Genomic DNA, 15,828 nt, shown 5'->3' on the forward strand with positions numbered 1-15,828 from the left:
TTGGCCACACTGGTGGAAGAGCAAGAAGGGCAGAGAATAAGCTGGAAGACAGAGGGTTTGTTGTGATAGAGGATGTCCTGGGACATTTGTCTTAATTACTAGGCTCCTTGAAGGAAAACCATGTAAGGAAAGAGCTAGCTTTGGCTTCATAAATGTGAAAATCTAATCTGGCAATGTCTCTACCCATGAGCGCAGGGGTGAAAAAATTGTCCTTGATTAATTAATTAATTAATGGTCCAGATTAGAATTCCAGAGGAGTGTCTTATTCTAGTTCTGGAATCTTTATCGCAAAGAAGTGGAAAGGAAGTGGCTTATATATGTTATATGTTATTTATAATAATTAACATATATTAAGGCCAATATATGTAACATAATTTTAAAATGACTTTCACATTTAATGGAAGCCCTCTTACTAAAGCAATCAGAGTCCAAAGTTCATTAGCAAATTGGAAAAAAGTGCCAGATATACAAAAATTGACAATAAATGCCTGAAACATTTTATTTTACCCACCCACACATACACAAGTGTGCATGTGCACATTTGTTCATCAATCTTTTGTTGTACTGTCAAGTTTTTCTTTCAGTGTGCATCTACCGTTTGGCTTTCAGGTTTCTTAAATAAATCATTATTCATGGCCTAAGTTTCTAATTTTTTTTTTTAAGTTGAGTGAGATTTTAAGTACATTTGCAGAGCAATATAAATTCAGGATCTTTCTAAGTGTTCATTTTTTCTCCTAAACTTTTAGCTTTGTTTGTCCACATGTAACTCAATAGCAAGTATTATTACTATTTTTCTTTAGCAATTAGCCTTTATCATATCTTTCCAAACATTCCATTTGAATTTCATAGAAAGAAATTTTTTCCATATTCATATTGCATCATTTATATATTTAAGTTGCATACATAAGAATAAAGTAAAGTAGGCATAGAAATAAAACAGATTCTTTAAAAGGAGCTGTCCTTTTGATAGGAACAGAAGTATAAGGGGATAATTGAAATTAGATGATCTGTTTTGAGAATCCAAGGCTATTGGACATTTCTGAGTGAATGGGAAGAGTTAATTAACATAGTAGGATGTACATATTCAGAAGAAATAAAGAGAAAGTTAATAAAAGTTAAACTTTTTTACACTGTAGATATAATTTGAAAATGGATATTTGCCATGAAATAGTTCTCAATTACCTTGCAAAATCCAGCAGCATTCTGTTTATACAGATTTTCTTGAGGCACTTTCTCTGTGTATGTGCACGCGCGTGCACACACACACACACACACTTTCCTATATCATCTCTTAAACCTGGCAAAATGTTCTCTTAAGCCTGGACCAATTTTGGGTCAAAACAGGTCTGGTCTGCTCTTGGAAACTTGGAAAATTTTATTTGGGTTTGAGTTAAAATAAATGGTCTTAATATCATGTTCATCTACCTTAATTATGGCATGTAGGCAGATCTGAGAGCCCAGTCTAGTGCAGTACCCTCACAGGAAAAACATGAGAACAACAGGGCATCACCTTTCATCCCTTGAATATGTATCACTCTCATGGCCTCAACACCAGCTTTTTGAAGCCTTTTTTGTTAGCAAGTACTGTCTAAGATATTTGGCTGCGATAAAGAAGATAAAAATAAACTATACGGTTTGCAGATGATTTTTAATGCAATCTGAAGTCATAAACAGAACCTTAATAATATGTGGTACAGCAGAAAGCTTTGTTCAGTGAATGCTTTCAGAGGAAGAACTTCTGCCTCTCGCATCTCACAGATGTATTCACTTGCTCACTTAGCAGCAATAAGACTTTAAAGCCTGTGTGGGTTGTAGTTTCCAGGGAATATGAAAATATAGGATCATATGGAAGTAGAGATATTAGAGGCAACTAAAGCCTTCAGTCATATTTGTTTCCTATTTTAAACTTGGGCCTTAAGATAATGGTACTGCAAAAGCAGCAGCAACAAATTTATGGATCAAAGATAGAAAACAAAAAGTAGAGTGTGTTGGATATACCTAAATTTTACTAGCCCCAAGAGAGTGTCCAAACTAATGTGATAAAAAAGAGAGCGCTGTATTTTAATAACTGAGCATTAAATGTGAAAGAGTAACGAGAAATGTTTATATGGGAAATGAGTTACTTGGATTATTTCTGTGAAGTATTAAATAGTATTTTACCTAATTTTCCTATATTTAATAATTTGCAGTCAGGCCATTCATTCATCACTGTGTAAATATGTGAGCATACATCTGTGTTATTGCACTATTCCAAGTCACTAAAATCTGATTAAACAGCTAAGGGGGACAGGTAAAAGCAGGAGGATGTGAGCATGGTCAAAGCAAATATCACAAAAGGGAAGAAGTGAATTGGCACCAGATAGTCAATATTTCTTTTTGGCTTAATGTAACTTAGCATTTCTGGGAGGGAGGGATGATGGTGAAAACGTAATTCTTTTATCAGTGTACTTTGGAGTTTAAGTCTTTGCTAATCCATCAGGAATTGAAGAAAGCTAAATTTATATTTTCTAGTTTATAGCTTTTAGGAAGAAAAATTCTCCTTGAGCACACTAACCATATCTTCAATTTAATTTTGTCTTCCTCAGGGTCATAGTTCTTTGTACTTGTAGTTGGTTGACATGGGTCTGCTCTCTTGGCGTACATGCCATATTACTATGTGCAGTTTAGAAGTAACAGAAACTAGCTATGAACCAGCTTACACAATTTGAGGTAAAACAATCAATCATGGAAGCTGTAATTAGGAGTCATCAAATTATATTCATATTTTTTCTTGTAACTTATTTATCCTCATAGTCTCCAAAGACTATGAGGATAAATTATAAGAGATAATTAGAGAAGAATGGTCCCATCCAACTGACATATAGTTACTTATAAATAAACCGTTGAAGTATATTATCTTCTCCATCTTCGTAATGAAGACGTTAAAATGTACATGGAACTTTGGTATATTTTCAAATGTCACAGGAGTAGGTGTACTGTATATTTCAACATGAATGGGAATTTGCCACATGACCTTGTTTCCACTAGTTTTAAGCAAGAAAAACATTTAGGAAAGTAAGAGACCAAATATTCTCCCTATCTTACTCTGGGAATTTAGAACTATTTAATCTTTACCAAATGGCAGATACAAGAGTGGAAGTTGATTTTATTTTTCCCTGGTAGATTTATTTAGAATCAGCCTTGAAGCAACTTATTACTTTTATTTTTTGGTTGAGAGGTTCCTAAAACAGTGAATTAAGTGAAGTGTGAAGGTCTTGTGAAGTTGGGTGTCTTGCTGCTGGACTAAGTTTGGTTGATACTGAAGAGTAAATTCAAGTCTGAATAACAAATCAGTTGCATGATATTAGACTAAAAGGGGCTGCAAAAACCAAGTCAAGTACATGAAAATGTTCAAGGAGAGCAATAATGTGACTCTCTCTCTCTCTCTCTCTCTCTTTTTTTTTTTTCTGCATAGGCAGGCTCTGGGAATTGAACCTGGGTCCCTGGTATGGCAGGCAGGAATTCTGCCATTGAGCCACCGTCACACCACCTGAACCACTTTTGCACCGCCCAATGTGAGTCATTTTTAATATCGGGGTACTAATCATAGTAGATTTTAGGAGGTCATCACAGAGGTGGCATATGGTGAAGAAAGAGACTTCCTAAGAGGGAAAATGGCTGGGTTCTTGAGTGAGAAAATGAATAGAGTCAAGGCCTTTGAAATGGCTGTCTACTTGAGATCTAATACATAAAAGCATGTCTGTGGGAAAAGCCTGCTGCTTGTGAATACATTTGTCAGTGAACCAAAAATGGCCTGTGGGTTGAAGCATTTCCTTACCCATCTGCAATTGAGGATAGCAAAGAACATATTTAAAAGGAAATTAAGTTCAATAGCTTTTGATATGTCCGAATGGGAACATACATCATTTTCACAAAGGTTCAGTGATATCTTTTAAACCGATAGCAGGTCTGAACACATTTCTTTCAGTTTCCAATAATGAATAAACTTCTGAACTCCTTTGCCCTGTCTGGCTTCAGATATTTCAGTGGTATGGGCTCCCTTTAAATCTTCAGCTTGGAGAAATTCTCTTCAGTTTATTTGCTTTCATTATGAAATTTTTAATTATTTTATCCAGTCAGTCGTTTTTGGTGAAAACGAAGGAAGAAGTTACCAGTTAAACATTTGGCCTTTTTGGGTTGAATGATACCAATCTTTAAGTCATCCAGCATTGATTAGAGATGTAGAGAGTGTTGGAATGAAGACTATGAGTCATACATGATCTGCAGAACAAAGAAGAGAGACGGCTTGCAAATCTGACTGTGAATAGCTCCGAAGAGAAATAACATTTAATTTGTTATCAACAGAGGGACTGTGTCCCCTGGATGCACTGGAATGTGCTTTTGACCTTCCTTGTGATGATCTTACAAGCTAATATCCATCAAGGAAACATTAGTTTCTGGAAAATGGTGTTTGGAATACTAGGAAGAAAATTCACTTTACTTCTCTTTGGAGCTATCTAGTGGAAATCTATGCAAACCAAGAGTGGCCTTCAGTTCCTTGTATTTTACACTCTATGTTCTTTATGGCAATTTGATGGGTAGTCACTAGGAATGAAAAAAAATACTAGAAATATTTTAGATCACTATTTACAACATGTAGTAGCTTTTTTCTTACAACTCCAAAAATATGTTTATGTGACCTTAGATAATTTATGGCATTTTTTTAATTGTGTACTTTTATCATGTCATGCAACGTTACCACACAGATAAATTTGTATTGGAAAGTTGTAACAAAATAGGCACCACATTAACACCTCCTGCATACTTAGACCTTTATGTGGGCTGTTTTACTTAACATCTACAAAAAAACTGAAGAGGTAGACATTCTTAATTTTATGTTATACATGACTACATGATATTATGTAATTTGTCCAGAGTGTTCCACACTTAAGATTTTAAACAAGGACTTGAATAAAGTCCTCTGTTTCCACGATATCTATGAATAAAGATGAAAATTAAAAAAAAAAAAAAAAGAATCTCGTCATTCAGTGGTAAATCCTGGCAGCATTTTCTCACTTATTCTATCAACCTTTTTTCTGAGCTCACATGCATGTTCTCTCCCCAACCCTGCTGTCCCTCACTGTTAGGCTTTCTGTAAAAAACAGAATTCAACACAGGTAGTTCTATTGAAGACACCTCAATGAAGGGGTTATTTTATCTCAGTGTGGGTAAGTTGAGGCACTTGGAGACTAACAGTGGGAGGCCATTGTCTCCCCAGTCTGAGGGGTTCTAGGAAGAAATAATGTTATTGGGGTCAATGAAAAGTTGGAGTTCTTGAGGAGTTGCTTCTCAGCAGGAACTGTAGTTCAGAAGGGATGCAGCTGCTGCCCTGAAAGCAGAGCAAGGCGAGGACAAGAAATAACCCGATCTCCATCTCCTGTTTCTCTCCCCTTCTCCATCTACACCTGGTGCTTCTTATTGGCAGAGCCCAGCTGGAAGCCAGCCTATAAGTGTGCCCAGGTCATATGGTATATAAGGGTTAGCCTCTCGGGTACAAAGAAGGCAATGAAGGTTGGGGGCAAGGAGTGTGGGGGAGTGCAAATGGAGAAAAGCCAGCATAAGGTCACACTATGCATGGTCATTTTTCATATTACTAAAATTAACATTTAAAAACAGCTTTAAGGAATTTGTCACATGGATATGCCAATATCTACAATTGAATATTTAGGTCATTGCAAAGTTTTTTGGCTATCATAAATAATGCTATAATAAGCATCCTTACAGGTTTATTTTTGTATGTATCTTTTATCAGGTCCTTAGAATAAATTCCTAGAAGTGAATTGGTAGTTTGACGGTACATGTTTTTAAGAGGCAATATAATGTGGTGACTAAGAGCATAGACTCTTAAAACAGATTTCTGGTGCTCAAATCCTGACTCTATCATTTACCAGCTGTGTGACCATGGACAGATTAATCAAGCTCTCTGAGCCTCAGTTTCTTCATCTGTAACATGGGGCTAATAATAGTCCTAAAAATAATAGCTTTGTATTTAACTAGCTTTGTATTTAACTACTTTAAACCTAAAAATAATAGGATTATTTTTAGGTTTAAAGTAGTTAAATACAAAGCTAGTATAATACACTTGATTTATGATAAGCACCAACTATTAGGTACATAACTATTATTAGTTATAAGACTTTTATTTTTTACAAACTATAAGCATTTTGTGCTAGTTTATATTCCCTTAAGCAATGTGTAAGAGGCTCATTCCTCATACCTTCATCATTTCTCTTAATCTTTGCCAGTTTGATAGACCAGAGTTTGTATCTCATTACCATTTGAAATTGCAGCAGAAATTTTATTTGAGATAAATTTACTTTCTCTGGTATAGAAGGGTCTTCAAAATCTTGTGATAATTCAGAGTCACTATGAACATCAATCATCATGGTTCTGTGATTGTATATGAGTCATGGTTAATACAGAGTTCTGGTATAGAATATTGATTGCAGTGGCTAATAACTGAGTGACTATGTAATATGAACATTCATTAAATATTTAACCCATCTAAATGAATCCACCACCTAAGGGGTTAAATGAATGCAAAGTTTTTCTATAATGAAATGCTGGATATGTAACAAATGTACAATTCCAACGTGGGATGGGCTGTCTACTGTTTCCTGAGACCAGTACACGGCTCATGATAGCATCTTGCCCCTGCTCATGTGGTGTGCATCTGTGCTTTGTTGGCAGTGTCACTAGTGTCAAAGTAGGAGGAGGAAATAAACATGATTGCTTTATATCTGTAGCTGTTAGTACATGGTAAGGTACTTCTGGTGATAATTTTATTTACAGCTCCTCTTTAATGACCTCACATCTCCTCTCTCCAATTACTTATTCAAATGTGTCATTATCACCTTGTAGCAGGCAAAGCAGTTCACCTAACTATTGAAAACAATCTGCTCAAAACTAGAAGTAGAGATTCTGGAATAACTTTCAGTAATGACATTTCAATGACTTCTTTAAATGTAAGAGGGTCGGAGCTGTAGATCTGACTTAACTATAACATGGGATCATGTAGTAAGTTGGTGACATTGAAGACTATTTAGTGAAAGTTGCTGGCAGACTGGTGTTATCCGATTAGGTCCATATTAATTTTCATGGTTGAATCATATGCTGTCTGGGGGGAAAGGAAGCTGAAGGAATACACATTTTTATAGAAAAGACAAGTTAGATAATTCTTCTGGTTAGTGTTTTTTGTGTCTCCTTTGAGAAATCTTTGCTTAGCCTAAGATCATAAAAAATTCTCCATTTCTCCTAGAAATTTTATAGTTTTAGCTTTTATATTTAGGTATATTATCTATCTCTAATTTTTTGTATGTAGTGTGAGGTAAGGGTTGAGGTTCATTTCCCTTCTGTACTCTCATCTGCTTGTCCCAGCTCAATTTGTTGAAAGAATTTTTTTTTCTCCATTGGTTCGGTGCCTGTTGAGAAAAAATGGAATGTATATGAGAGGGTATATTTCTGAATTCTATATTCTGCTCCATTGATCTATTTGTCCATCAAAGTTGTTCTCAGTGTAGAGTCTACAGATTTGTGGGGGTTCCTGAGATCCTTTCAAAGGAGACTATGAGGTTAAGGTCTATTTTCATAATTGTACTAAAATATTACTTGCTTTTATCACTGAATTGTCTTTTGCATGATGATGTCAAAATAACGGTGGGTAAAACAATGGTGGGTAAAACCGCTGGTACTGTAACATAATTGAAGGGAGAGTCACCAAACTATACATATTGTCATTATATGCCTCATTGCCATACACTTAAGAAGTTCCGTAATTAAGCACGAAAAATTAACAATGTTATTAAAGCTGACCCTTGAATATATATCTTTTTATGTTCCCTGAAATGGGAAGAATGCATAAAACACTTCTGATGCATACTGAAGTATGATGGTTGTCTAGAGTATAGGTTGGCAAACTATCTGTAAAGGGCCATACAGTAAAGTTTTGACTTTGTGCACCATATGGTTTCTTTTGGAACTACTTAGCTCTGCCACTGTGGCCTGGGAGAAGACATAGACAGTATGTAAACAAGTGATGTGGTTGTGTTCCAATAAAACTTTATTTACCACAAAGGTGAAAGACTGGATTTGACCTTACCTGGCCATAATTTGTGAACCTCTGGTCTAGAAGAAAAGCACTGTGCAATTATTTGCTTTGCAAGCTGAACCATTTTTGTTTTCATGAAACACCAATAATACTTGGAATAATATTGGCAGACATTTTCTCAAAAATGAACAAAGTAAGCCTGTCATTCCAAGGAACTAAACTGACAGAATTTGTGGCAAATGATAAAGTTTGAGCTTTCAAGTGAAAATTAAAATTTTGCAATTCTTATATCTGCTACCTTAAGCTATCAAATACTTAAGTACTATGCTGATAATATTGATGGTGAAATTAATGAATGTGATTTTTAATTTTATGATAAAATATCATAATAACATTTTTAATTTTATGTACAATTTTTAATTTTTATAATAAAAATCATTTAGGAAGATATGCAGAACTCAGCAAATCACTGTTTTGCAAATTATCTAGGTATGATGTTGCATAATTATGCATGGGTAAAAGATCCATTCAAAATACTAGGAAGATAAATGGAGCATGAAAACTTCATTGATAGGTTTTCAAATTCTGCATTGCAACTAACCTTTAAAATACCACTGCTTGTTAAGTTTTGGTGCTATATAAAAAAATATATGGTTTTAATCTGAAAAGTCCATGAAAATAGTCCTCACTTTTACAACTACACATCAGTGGGTGGCTAGATTTTCTTCATCTCCCTCAATCAAAATAACATGGTGGAACATTAAGTTCAAATGCAGATATGGGAATCCAGTTGTCTTCTATTAAGCCAGACATTAAAGAAATTTGCATGAAGTAAAACAATCTTACTGTTCTCACTAATTTCTCTTTGTTTTGGACTGTGCTTTTCGTAAATTTATTTTACTTTTGTTAACATATGATGGGTTTATTACTGTTAATTAAAAATGAAATAAAAATTAGAAGATGTCTGAGTTTTAATTTGTAATCTGGTAAATACTGCTAAACATAACCCACTTAAACAAAAATTCTTTGGGATCCTCAAAAATTTGCAAAAGTGTATAGGAATTCTGAGACCAAAAAGATTGGTGACTGCTGGTCTACTTTTTTTTTTCATGCAAGAACTTATTTATATCTGTAGCATTAATTGGTGGAACACATGAGTTTATACAACCCCTTTCAATCTTAATCACTTTCAATATGGTAATAATACCTGTAGACTCACTAGTGACTGCCTTCATCTCTGTCTATTCCCTTACAATTAGGTTCAACCTCATTAGCAAACTGTTCACCCATCTCAAGCCTCTGTGATTCTCTAGGTCCCCTATATTCTGTATTATAAGCCTCTGATTTTACCTTTACCATGGTCATAAGTGTGGAATCATATAGTATCTGTTCTTTTATGTCTGGCTTATTTCACTCAGCCTTATGTCCTCAAGGCTCATCCATCTTGTCATGTGGGTTCAGGACATCATTTTGTCTTACAGCTGCATAATATTCCATCATATGTATTTACCACTGTGGTAGTTAGATTCAGTTGTCATCTTGGCGAGGTGAAGACACCTAGTTCTGCTGCTGTGGACATGAGTCAATGGTAGGTGAACCTCATCTGTTGCTCATTACATTTGCAGTCAGCTAGGAGGCGTGCCTGCTGCAGTGAATAATGTTTGACTTAATTGGTTGGTGCTTAAATGAGAGAGCACAATGCAGCACAGTCCAAGCAGCTTGGCATACCTCATCTAAGCACTCACAGCTCAGCCCAGGCCTTTGGAGATGCAGAAAGGAATCAGCCCGGGGAAAGTTGTTGGAACCCAGAGGCCTGGAGAGAAGGCCAGCAGAGATCATCCTGTGCCTTCCCATGTAAGAAAGAACCTCAGATGAAAGTTAGCTGCCTTTCCTCTGAAGAACTAATGAAATAAATCCCCTTTTATTAAAAGCCAATCCATCTCTGGTGTGTTGCATTCTGGCAGCTAGCAAACTAAACAACCACATTTTGTGAATCCATTCACTTGTTGATGGGCACTTGGGTTGCTTCCATTTTTTAGGAGTTGTGCATAGTGCTGCTATGAACAGTGGTGTGCAAATGTCTGTTTGTGTCACTGCTTTCAGTTCCTCTGTGTATATATTGAGTAGTGGTGTTGCCAGGTCATAGGGCAAATTGATATTTAGTTTTCTGAGGAACCACCAGACTGTCTTCCATAGTGACTGTACCGTTATACATTTCCACTATCAGTGCATAATTGTCTCAATTTTTCTACATCCTCTTCAACATCTGTAGTTTCCTGTTTAATAGCAGCCATTCTTATAGGTGTGAGGTGGTATCTCATTGCAGTCTTGATCTGCATTTCCCTTATAGCTAATGAGAATGAGCATCTCTTCATGTGCTTTTTAGCCATCTGTATTTGCTCGTCAGTAAAATATCTATTCATATCTTTAGACCACTTTATAATTGGGTTGATTGTTCTTTTGTTGTTGTTTGATTTCTTTATGTTTACAGAATATCAAACCCTTATCCAATATGTGATTTCCAAATATTTTCTCCCATTGAGTTGGCTGCCTCTTCACCTTTTTGACACAGGCTTTTGAGGCACAAAAGCATTTGATTTTCAGGAGTTCCCATTTATCTATTTTTTCTTTTATTGCTTGTGCTTTGGGTGTAAAGTTTAGGAAGCTACCTCCTATTACTAGACCTTGAAGATTTTTCCCTACATTTTCTTCTAGGTGCTTTATGGTACCATTTATGGTACCTCTTTGAGTTAATTTTTGGATAGGCTGTAAAAAATTACTGGCTATTGATATCCAGTTCTCCCATGCCCATTTATTGAAAAGACTATTTTGTCCCAGTTCAGTGGATTTGGACGCCTTGTTGAAGATCAGTTTACCATAGATTTGGTGGTCTATTTTCCTTCTCTCGATTAGATTCCATTGATCAATACTTCTATCTTTGCGCCAGTACCATGCTGTTTCAACCACTATGCCTTTAAAGTAAGTTTTAAAATTGGGAAGTATTAATCCTCCCACTTCATTTTTTTTTTATGGTGATTTTACCTATTCGGGGTCTCTTTCCCCTCCAGATGAATTTGGTAACTAGTTTTTCCAAGTCTTCAAAGTAGGTTGCTGAAATTCTGATTGGTACTGCATTGAATCTGTGGATCAATTTGGGTAGAACTGACATCTTAACTACATTTAACTTTCCTGTTTATGAGCATGGATTGTCTTTCCACCTATTTAGATGTTCTTTGATTTCTTTTAACAATATCCTGTAGTTCTTTGCATACAAATCCTTTACATCCCTAGTTAAGTTCATTCCTAGACACTTAATTCTTTTAGTTGCTATTTTGAATAGAACTTTTTCCTTAATTGACTCATAGGTTAGGTCATTGCTTGTGTACAGAAACATTACTGGTTTTTGCAATTGATCTTATAACTTGCTACCTTGCTGAATTTACTAGTTCAAGTAACTGTTGTAGATTTCTTAGGATTTTCCAAGTATAGTATCATGCCATATGTAATGAAGGTTTTACTTCTTCCTTTCCAATTTGGAAGCCTTTTATTTCTTTTTCCTGCCTGATTGCTCTTGCTAGAATGTATAGTACAATGCTGAATAATAGTGTGACAGTGGGCATCCTTGTCTCATTCTTGACCTTAGGGGGAAACATTTCAATCTCTCTCCATTGAGTATGATGCTGGTTATTGGTTTTTCATATATGCCCTTTATCATGTTGAGGAAGTTACCTTTGATTCCTGCCTTTTGAAGTGTTTTTATCAGAAAAGAATGTTGAATTTTGTCAAATGCCTTTCCAGCGTCCATTGAAATGATCATATGATTTTCCCCTTTGGATTTGTTAATGTGCTGTATTACATTAACTGATTTTCTTGTGTTGAACCATTCTTGCTTCCTGGTATAAACCCCACTTGGTTGTGATGTATAATTCTTTTAATGTGCTATTGTATTCAATTTGCTAATATGTTGTTGAGAATTTTTGCATCTATGTTCATTAGGGAGATTGGTCTGTAATTTTCCTTTCTTGTAGCATCTTTACCTAGTTTTGATATTAAAGTGATGTTAGCTTCATTAAATGAATTAGGTAGTGTTCCTTTTTTCTCATTTTTTTTGGAAAATTTTGGGCAGGATTGGTGTTAGTTCTTTTTGGAATGTTTGATAAAATTCCCCTGTGAAGACATCTGGCCCTGGGCTTTATTTTGTAGAAAGAATTTTGATGACTGTTTGAATCTCTTTACTTGTGATTGGTTTGTTGAGATCTTCTATTTCTTCTTGAGTCAATGTATCTTTGTATCTTATTTATGTTTCTGGGAATTTTCCCATTTCATCTAAGTTGTTGACGTATAACTGTTCATAGTATCTCTTGTACTTTTTTAAATTTCTGCAGGGTCTGCGGTAATGACACCCCTCTCATTTCTGATTTTGTTTATTGCATACTCTCCCTTTTTTTCCTTGCTAGTGGCCCATCAATATTTTTTATTTTCTCAAAGAACCAACTTTTGGTTTTATTGATTCTTTCTATTATTCTTTTGTTCTCCCATTCATTTAACTCTGCTTTAGTCCTTTTTATTTCTCTTCTTCTATTTGCTTTGGGGTTAGTTTGCTATTCTTTCTCAAGTTCCTCCAAGTGAGCAGTTAAGTCCTCAATTTTTGCACTTTCTTCTTTTTTAACATAAGCATTTAGGGCAATAAATTCCCCTCTGAGCACAGCCTTTGTAGCATCTTATAAGTTCTGATATATTGTATTCTCATTTTCATTCATCTCCAGCTAGCTACTGATTTCACTAGCAATTTCTTCTTTGACCCACTGGTTGTTTAAGAGTATGTTATTTAATCTCCATTTATTTGTTAAAGTTCTTGTTCTTTGGTGGTTATTGATTTCCACCTTCACTCCATTGTGATCAGAGAATGTGTTTTGAATAATTTCAGTGTTTTTAAATTTATTAAGGCCTGTTTTGTACTCCAGCATATAATCTATCCTGGAGAATATATCATAAGCACTAGAGAAGAATGTATATCCTGGTGTTTTGGGTATAACAACCTATATATGTCTGTTAGGTCTAATTCATTTTTCAAATTGTTTAAGTTCTCTATTTCCTTGTTGATCCTCTGTCTGGTTGCTCTTTCAATAGAGGAGAGTGGTGTATTGAAGTCTCCTACTATTATTTTTGAAATGTCTATTGCTCCCTTCAGTTTTGTCTATGTCTGTCTCACCTAATTTGGTGCTCCTTGATTGGGAGCATAAATATTTATGATTGTTATTTCTTCTTGGTTAATTGTCCCTTTTACTAATATATAGTGTCCTTCTTCGTCTCTTATGATGTTTTTAGATTTAAAGTCTATTTTGTCTGGTATTAGTACAGCTACTCCTGCTTTCTTTTGGTTACAGCTTGTGTGGAACATTGTTTTCCATTCTTTCACTTTCAATCTATTTGTATCGTTATATCTAAGATGAGTCTCTTGTGAACAGCATATAGCTGGACTATATTTCTTAATCCATTTTGTCAATCTGTATCTTTTAATTGGTACATTTAGTCCATTAACATTCAAAGTTATTACTGTAAAGGCCTTTCTTGAGTCCGCCATCTTATCCTTTGGATTTTGTTTGTCAGATCTGTATGTTCTCTTCCTCCTTTCTCTTTTCATCCTTTAGGTTACCCTTACAGTAATCTTCAATTCCGTGCCCTCCTCCAGACCTCCCTATCCTGCCTTTTTTTTTTTTTCAGCCAGCAGAACTCTCTTTAGTATTTCTTGTAGAGCTCGTCCCTTGTTGACATATTCTGTTAGCCTTTGTTTGTCTGTGAAAAATTTTAATCTCTCCTTCAGTTTTTAAGAACAATTTGGCTGGGTATAGAATTCTTGGCTGGAATTCTTTCTTTTTCAGGATCCTGCATAGGAGGAGGGGTCCAGGGGGGTCAGGATGTGGATGCGTGAGTGGGGCAATGTCACACGGAGGTTGGGACATCTGTTGGATGGGTTATGATGGGTGGATGGGGCCCTGGTGCCAGTCTGAAGATGCAGAGGTGGGGTAGGGTAGAGGTGCCAGCTAGTGCAGGGCAGGGCAGAGGCTATGTCACACAGATATGCCCAAGAGTACCTGCCAGGTGTGGGAGGAGGGCACTTGTGCTTTGGGGTGGGGCAAGGTTGTGCATGTGTGTGGGGCAGGGTGGGGTGGGGTGCAGGGGGTCAAGAGGTCTGTGCATGGATAAGTGGCTGTCCAGCAAGGAGGAAGTGGTTATGCAGTGTGTGAATCTGGGGGCCAGGGCTCTGATGTGCACATGCACAGAGCTCAGGGACAGCGAGGTAGAATTGTGCCTGCAGGGGCTGGGGGTAGGTGTGGCCCAGATGCACAGGTCAGTACTTGCCCAGAGCTGAGTGGGCATGGTGTGAGTAGGCAGGTGTGTGTGCATGCATCTGAGGGACAGATGCTGATGTGTGAATGCACCAAGCTCTGGGGGCTGGGAGCTGTGCGACTGTATGGGCTGGGTGCATGTGTGACCCAGGTATGAAGGTGACAACACAGCCCAGATGTGCAGGTGACTGCCTGTAGGGGCCAGGGAGGGGGAGGTGGGGGTCGAGGGGTGGGCAACACTCTGTGCTTGCATGGGAGAGATGGGTTGGGTTGGGACAGGCTTGTGCACCTGTGCGGGGTTGGGGTTTGGGGTGGGAATGCATGGGGCAGGGATGCGAGGTGGGGATGTGTAGGGAGGACGTGGGGTGGGGGTGCTTGGAGCACAGTGAGTGGGTGGGTGATGGGGTTCAAGTGCATGGGTCCCTGGGCCAGTGGTATACATGAGGGTGGTGTTCAAGGAACGCGGCTTAGCTTGCTTCCTGTACCCTATCTCCCTGTTGATGCACTCCTGCTGGTTCTGGGACTCCATCTGGAAATGGACGCTCTAGGTTGTTGGCACTAACTGGCTGGTCTCCAGTTCTGTGTGACTCAGTTCTTCTGCTTTTTCAACCAGGGCCTCCCTATGTGGTGTAGAAAACCATCCCAGGTCTCTTACACCCTGGAATCACTCTCACCGTCTTTTTTTTTTTTTTGCATGGGCAGGCACAAGGAATCCAACCCAGGTCTTCGGCATGGCAGAGGAGAACTCTGCCTGCTGAGTCACCATGGCTGTTCTCTCACAATCTTTTTTTTCTGTCCTTTCTCTAGCTGTTCTTTGGAGCAGGGGTGAACTCGACTCATCCTATTCCGCCATTTTCCCAGAAGACAACTTCAGGTCTACTTTTACATCAATGTTCCACTGTCTTAATAACTGTAGCATTAAACTTAGTCTTAAAGTCAAGAAATGAGTTCTTAAACTTTGTTCTTTTTTTATTAGGTCCTTTGAATTTTCCTATAAATTTTAGAATCAGCTTATCAATATTAAAATTAAAAAAGCCTGTCAGGGATTTTGATTGGGATTGAGCTGAATTTCTACATCAATTCAATTTGAGAAGAACTGATATTTTAACAATATCTGGCATTCCTATCCATTAACATGTCATCTCTGCATTTATTTACATTTTCTTTGATTTCTCTTTACAGTGTTTTGTATTTTGCAGTGTAGAGGTCTTGTACCTCTTGTATTAATTAAATTTATTACTAAGCATTTTAAGATTGTGGCGCTATTGTAAATGGAATTATTTTTATATTTAATTTTCCATTTGTTTGCTGCTAGAATACAGACATACAATTTGCTTTTGTTTACTGACCTTGCATCCTGCAGCCTTGCTCAGTTTATGAGGAGTTGATTCA

General features: G+C 36.9%; 1 long non-coding RNA gene across 1 annotated transcript in view; it reads left to right on the plus strand.

Moving 5' to 3' along the window:
- LOC143689831 (uncharacterized) overlaps positions 1–15,345 on the plus strand; it is a 133,500-nt gene extending 118,155 nt beyond the window's left edge. The window contains exons 3-4 of the long non-coding RNA XR_013178932.1: positions 3,455–3,554; positions 15,244–15,345. This is a non-coding gene — a long non-coding RNA (uncharacterized LOC143689831). The remainder of the gene's footprint in view (positions 1–3,454; positions 3,555–15,243) is intronic.
- The last annotated feature ends 483 nt before the right edge of the window (positions 15,346–15,828 follow it).

The sequence above is a fragment of the Tamandua tetradactyla genome, chromosome 7 (genome assembly GCF_023851605.1).
Source record: "Tamandua tetradactyla isolate mTamTet1 chromosome 7, mTamTet1.pri, whole genome shotgun sequence".
Lineage (NCBI taxonomy): Eukaryota > Metazoa > Chordata > Mammalia > Pilosa > Myrmecophagidae > Tamandua > Tamandua tetradactyla.